Source organism: Homalodisca vitripennis, unplaced genomic scaffold, assembly GCF_021130785.1.
Source record: "Homalodisca vitripennis isolate AUS2020 unplaced genomic scaffold, UT_GWSS_2.1 ScUCBcl_4680;HRSCAF=11011, whole genome shotgun sequence".
NCBI lineage: Eukaryota > Metazoa > Arthropoda > Insecta > Hemiptera > Cicadellidae > Homalodisca > Homalodisca vitripennis.
This window is the reverse complement of record NW_025780792.1, coordinates 18,165-25,450: the sequence shown is the minus strand read 5'-3', so window position 1 is coordinate 25,450 and position 7,286 is coordinate 18,165.

The following is a 7,286-nucleotide window of genomic DNA, read 5'->3' as shown; positions in this document are numbered from 1 at the left end:
GTGTATTATAGTATGAATGACAGAAATTTTAGGATATCATAATTGATGTTTGCCATACAATGTAATTATTGTCTCAGCAATAAAACAGATTTGATTTGATTAATTGATTGGTCCCCAATCCATATATTTTGTTCAAAGTCTTCAAATCGTTATCCTAAATCAAATAGCTGACACACTGTGGTGAGTTCTTTCAGAAACCCTGTGACAGCCCTTAGGATGGTACGAACATCTTAAACATTATGGCTTTTCGGGCTTCTCAAAGGATCCACAATAACTCAATGAACAATAGCGAGGCTGAAGTCCAAAACTTTCATCAGCTAGTAAAACGATTCTTAACAAGTTGTTCAACAGTTATTCATTATACCAATTTGGTAATTTTCAAATAAATAAAAATTCAGAATTTCCCACATTTCGCACAATTTTAATTTATAAAGTTTTCGTACTTGAATTACAATGAGTACTTGAATATAACTTTTTGTAGTGTAATCAAAGGCATTTCATTTCATTTATTGACAGAAAACCCCCCTTGCAACAGAAAGCAATAAGTTAGAGTCGAATAAGTTGAAATATAACAAATTTACACAACCAACATTTCAACATACAGTATTAACATTTAGATAATAGACAGATTCTTTAATTAGAAATTCTTTGGAGAATTATAACGCCGTCAATTGAAAAGAACTAAAATTACAATACGTTTTCAGAGAGAAAAAATTACAACTGTTATAATTGTAATTTTACAAAAGGTCAGAGTCCAGTTAATTGTCAGTTTCCCCCTCTTCTAAAGTACTCTTCAATCGTATAAAAAGGATTCTGCAGTAGCCACAGCTTTACTTTAGTCTTGAACGTCTTTGCGTTAAGTTCTTTGAAGTCTTCAGGCAGGTAGTTCTCTTCAGGCAGGTAGTTCTACAGCTCATGTATGAGAGCTTCTACTCAAACACAGAAAGACGATGTAACAGGAAGATGGAAATTTGTTGCTCGTCTGGTGCTGTAATGGTGTGTGTTACGCTCTCATAAACAAACAGAGAGTAATAAGTCCTTGTAATATTAGACTCTATCGTGTAGAAACAGAAACTATTTCAAAATTGTTTCAGATCCATTTTCAATGTAGTGTTATTGCTAACTAAATCATAGAATGTGAAATTTTTAAAAAGTGCTGAGAAAATTTTGCTAACGATTTTGTGTACGTATTGTCTGTAGTTTAAAAATAATGTTCTCTCTTTTCGATCCAAATAATGCTGTTACTCAGCATCCCAAACAGATTAAATTCATATACTAACTTTTTGTTATAAGTTAATATAAAAACTTGTAAAAGGTTTGGTTCTAAAACTATTTTTGTTTATTATTAAAGTGTTCTAAAATCTCTTCATATCTATATAAAAATACATACAGCTGAAAACAAATGTTTCTATTCTGATATCACTTTGAATATATTAAAAGTCTTATAGTTTAGTTTTGTTAATGTATCTACTTAAAACGTGTATTTTCAATATTAACCTTTTTAGGACCAGAAACAATATGTATGAAACAATGTTATGCCTTCATTTTTCAACATAGTGTAAAAACTGCATATCTGTAAACCATGTGTTTTGCAAGAGTTTCAGAAAAAAAAAATTATTTATAATTTTATGTATTGGTACCAAAATATTCAGTACTAGATGCTCTTTCTTTTTATGAACATTTTAATTAATATTACAAAAATATCTTTTTTATAACATTAATATTATTTAAAAATTGTTATATATATTGAAAAATTTACTTTTGACCGAAAAAGTAATAAAAATGGATAAATACTTTTTACTGTGAGAGACAACATATTATGAAAGTTCAATTAATTTCCATTCTGTGTCACAATGACAATGACAACAGGTTTCCAAAGCAACGCTGGAAAAGTCAAAGGTGTTTTAAGTGAAAATATTGTTTTGGTTCTCCAGCTTGTGTACTGTAATAATCATATAAAGAGTTTAGTGTTTAATTTTGGCTGAATGTAAAGAAGTAAACATTGGGAGTGGCAGTATACTGCAGTTTGGTTTTTTTGTAAATTATGCGAATGATAGTAAACTTCCGTTTGGTCCTAAAAGAGTTAAAATTAAATTATTGTTTTATTGAATGCCAACCTATTCTTTTGTCGTACAAGAAACAAAAAGTCATTAATCTTCCAGAAATGAAAGAGATGCCATTGTGAGTAAGCAAATAAAATATGAAAGTTTAGCTTAAACACGGAATGGACCTGATGGAGAAGACAGGACTAAGATAGTTGGAGTGAATTCATTCATTTTCATGCCTTTGACTGTGACAAGTTTATTTACTGATGTATTATTTTGTAGGAAGTGATGAACCAGGTAGCCTTTTGTAAAGAACGGGTGCTGCAGCACAACAATATATTGGCAGCAAATATAGAAAAAAAGTAAGTAAATACCAGTTACTAAAAATAATTTCTGTAATATTGAAGGATTTTCATGTAATGTTAAGAAATCTTGCCCCAGCAAGCCGATGATGATTGTGTGATTGTGGAACTTGCAACATGTGGACCTCTTCTATCGAGCACAGTCATTGTCAGTGATTGCTTTCATTATGACTTGATGAGTATTATTTCATTTTCCATACATGACGACTACTGATGTGAGATCTAGTGCAAAGAGGATTAAACTGGAGAACTAGATCCAGCACAGTCCCTAAGGAAACTGCTGATCAGAGTGAATAATAATAATAATATAAAGTGAATAATTACATTATTAATTCAGAAGTGGCACTCTGACTTTTGGTAGTAGCAGTGTTTTAAGGCACCCATTAATATATTTGTTTTCTCACAAAAGAACAAAACACTTTTTATGTTGATTTATATTTTTTTTTTACTTTCTACATAAGTTTAAAATACAAAAAATTGTAGAAAACTTGTTTTGTTATTAATCCCAAAGTCTGTTTTACCTCCTAAATTCGAGTATTCAAAATAAAAAAATAAAGTATAAATTTTACCCCAAATTTTATGCTGTTTCCAGAAATGTATAGTTTATATTAATTAAACATTTTATATATCTATATATATTCACTGTTCTTAAGTGAATATATATATATAGCACTACAATTATTGACTGTACAATATAATGAACAATCAGGCATACATCTTTACATAAGAAAATTTAAAAAATAGAAAGTCACCAGCTATTTACTTTTTTAAACAACTGATTTAATACAGCGTTATGTTCTAGTGAACAACAGTGTTATTAACAACACCGTAGATTTAAAATTGTGTAATATGGGATACTTAGTAATTGCGCAATACATTGCAATGACAAAAATTGATTCCATAAATTAAGTGGCCGCATTCGGCGGGAGTTTTGGCATCTCAAAGTGTTTAAAAAACCATGATATTTGAGAAGTTTGGTTTATCCTCTTTGGAAATTTTATCACGATTGAAACAATATGTACTACTATAAACAGTAGATAATGTGAAAGAATGTTAGTGCGGCCGCATATGCAGTGTGTGTGTGCCACTTCTATGATTAAATATAAGTTTTTATGGGAGTTGAAGGTTTTTTTGGAAAGGATATTGAAGGAGTATTGATCACTCCATTTTGTCTCTGACAAGGTTGATTGAGGTGTGGCGTATAGCTCTCTATAGAGGCATTGTCTGGTACTAATGGTGTTAACATGTTGTAACCTCAATTTCACTCATCATTTCCCAATAATAATAGTGAAATGTGTGAGGAAATAGTGGGAAATCAAAGTCAGCTAATAGCAATAGAAACATATGAGAGGACTGACAGTAATCGAGTCAACTAATCAGAACAGCTGACTACAAATCAGCTGACACTCAATTGATAAACATAAAAAATAATCAATACTTCGAATAATAATGTCTGGAAACCCAGATCGATTTTGTTTATGCTTAGTCATCTAAATAAAACATTTAATTTTTTTTAATTATACAGGGTAAAAAAAATAATTTAAAATAAAAAAATAATTACAATTTATTACTAATAGTAAAAAATTCAGCAGCAAAAATAAAATTACCCTGTACTTGACGCCACTGTGACGTTGAAATAGCCAATGAAAACTTCACCTGTTTCACTCATCATTTATTCTTTGTTGCTTAATTACGTACTCTAAATATTAAAAAAAAAAAAAATAATATTTATAAGAGATTCTGGAAGCCAACAGTTATATATAATTAAGTGAAAAATATTTATTATGATTTAGAATAGTTTATTTAATTAGTACTCGTTTTATGTATAAAATTTAATTTCTTACTTGCTTTTTAGCCTACTTGCATTGGAAGTCAAACTAAACCGGCAGGAGCAGGCACATGATGATATTAAAAAGTGAAAAAGAAGTACTAAAATCAGGTGCAGAGCGCATTGCTGAACTTTATGAAGAAATAAACGAAAACCAGAGCGAACTACTTCTAAGGTAATTAAAATAAATAACGTTGTATATTCCTCAAAAAATGTAATTCTGTGTCAAGTTTATCAACAATGTTTTGTTCTAGTCTTATTGCTTATGCTTAAGATCTAAAGATTGCTTTTGATTTATAATTTTATTGCATAGTTCATAAACATGAAAATAGTTTTTTTCTGCACCCAACTAAGAATGCTCTTATTAATATTATACAATAAGTACAAATAATTAAGAATATGTGAGTACAAATTACAAATATTGAAATTATTTCTCTTTACTGATGTGTTGTGTCAAAGAATTCTTTCAATGAATAGAGCGGTCTTGTCTTGAGCCAGTTGTGAAGTCCTGTTGTTAGTAGTTTTCCCTGTGAGTGCTTTTAAAGATGTGGGCAGAGCATTGTATAACTTGCATCCGATGTAACTTGGTTTTCTGTGGAACTGGGCTGTGCGATGAGATGGAAGGGAGAAGTTGGTGGCATATCGGGTGTTGTAGGAATGGATGTTTTCACCTCTTGTATGTAAGTCCCGATCTCTTGTTTGAAGTATGACAGTTTGAATGTAGAGGGCCACAACTGTTAGTATTTCAAGAGATATCCGGACAAAGATGATCAGACAATCAGAAATATTCAACCAAGGAACTTGGTAATGAACAAGGGTGGCTGACCTCCTCGTTTTTGGACTTATATAAATGCAGTACTTACATTACGAAGAGCTTTTTAGAATGGCCCTTAATAAGCTCTTTAGAATGGCTCTTAACCCATTAGCCTTGTATCACGGAACGGTTCCGTGACAGCTAGTCTGGGCTCAAAATTTATATCTATGCATTTAATATATATATGCATAGTTTGTCAGAATAAATGTTTTTTCTAAATACTGAAAAATTCCAAGAATATTGATTTTTATTCTCTTGTAGTACACTAAATATTCTTATAGTAACTTATTATTCATTTAAATTTCAATTAATTGTAGTATTGCAGTTTTCTTATGTGTTACAACAATATTAGTCTAATTTATACTAACATTTGGTTGAAAAAGGAGTTAAAAAAAAAATATTTAGATGGTGCTGTACTTGTCAGCACGGAAACGGTTCCGTGATATAAATTTTGAGCCCAGACTAGCTGTCACGGAAACCGTTCCGTGATACAAGGCTTAAAATGGGGTTAAGAGCCATTCTAAAGAGCTTATTAAGGGCCATTCTAAAAAGCTCTTCGTAATGTAAGTACTGCATTTATATAAGTCCAAAAACGAGGAGGTCAGCCAACCCCTTGTTCATTACCAAGTTCCTTGGTTGAATATTTCTGATTGTCTGATCATCTTTGTCCTGGATATTAGTGAACCTCTCCATTGAGTTGTTTCAATAAAGCCTGTTCTATCTGTTTTTCTCAAGAAAGACACCAATAATCTTTTTATGATTGCAAAGAGAAAAACATCACCTTATGGAGAAAAAGTGAGTGTAAATACATTACTTAAAACAGTGTGTGATTTACATGCATAGCATTTGAAGTAATAATACTGCTTATTTTTATCTGTTTTTGTAACAATATAATTTATAAATAGAGTGTACCATAATCCGGTTTTAATAATAAAAAACCAAAGATCAAAGCTTTTTTCGTGTTGTTCATGAGAAAAAAATTAGTTTGAGCTGTACAGTGTTGTTAATAGCGATTATAGGAGTATTATTTGATAGTGAGAATATCAATGGCACAAGTGAAATAATCGACCTTTAAATCCAAACAGGTTATGCAAACCATAACGAAATTTGGTCTTCAGTACCCGAAGTCCGTGACACAGGAAGGTGGCATGGAGAGAGTTTAATACTGACCAACACATTCAGTTTAACTTGTCAGTGACTTGTTTGTTGGTCCATTTACATGATTTTTGGGTTTTGAGAGTTTTTTTGATAAATTTTTTTCAATGGGAACTTTATTTGGAAAAATGTATATATTTTTTTTTTTAAATAAAAGTGGGATTAAAAAGGCAGAAACTCAGATGTTTCCACAGGTGACATTCCCAATGTTGAAGAATAACGACAATGCATAGAAATCACAGTGGTAGATAATGGGAGGAGACAGATGTTACCCTGTTGCTAAGATTAGAACTCACAGTTGTGTGCTAAGTAAGACCCAACAACAAAGTTGCTAATAATACATGTAAAAATTTATTTATTTTCAATTTGCTACAGGCAAATTACTTTTAAACCATCTCTTATAAAAAATGAAATTTTTTAAGATAAACTGACAAATTTGCTTAAATCTCATAGATAAACAATGAATTTCACTGATTAAACAACCATCAGAGACAAATTCACTTGAAATTCATTTTAATGGCAAAACTGTAGGTGATCCTGAGTTTATAGCTAATCATTTCAACAAATTCTTTTTTCCTCAAGTAGCTGTAGTGCCAATGGCATAGTGTAGTGGGTACAAACGGTTATCGCAAAGATAACCGGACCAAGAAATGTCGAGCGTGGGCTACTGCTTGGATGGGTGAGCGCTGATCGATCCTGTCCTTGCTGGCTAGCAGCCTGCCTGCCCGGCCGTTGGTGGTGGTTCAGAAGTCACCTTTAAGCTGTTGGTTTCCAGGTTTAAGTGTTAGAGTGGGCTTTTCTTAGCCCTAACTTCGCCTGGTAAAATAAGACTACTTTTACTTTACTTTTTTACTTTAAGAAACCCTAAAACAGAAACCTAAAACCCACTTTTTCCTAATTTTCAGCAACCGGTTACATTCATCTATTCCAGTCCTTTCAGATTTAAACATGTTACTCAGAAAGATATTCAAGATGCAATAGCTTCCTTAAAACCTAAGCTCAGTCCTGTGGAATTGATGAGGTTACCGGCGAAAGAATGAATGAATGAATGAATGAATGAATGAATGAATGAATGAATGTTT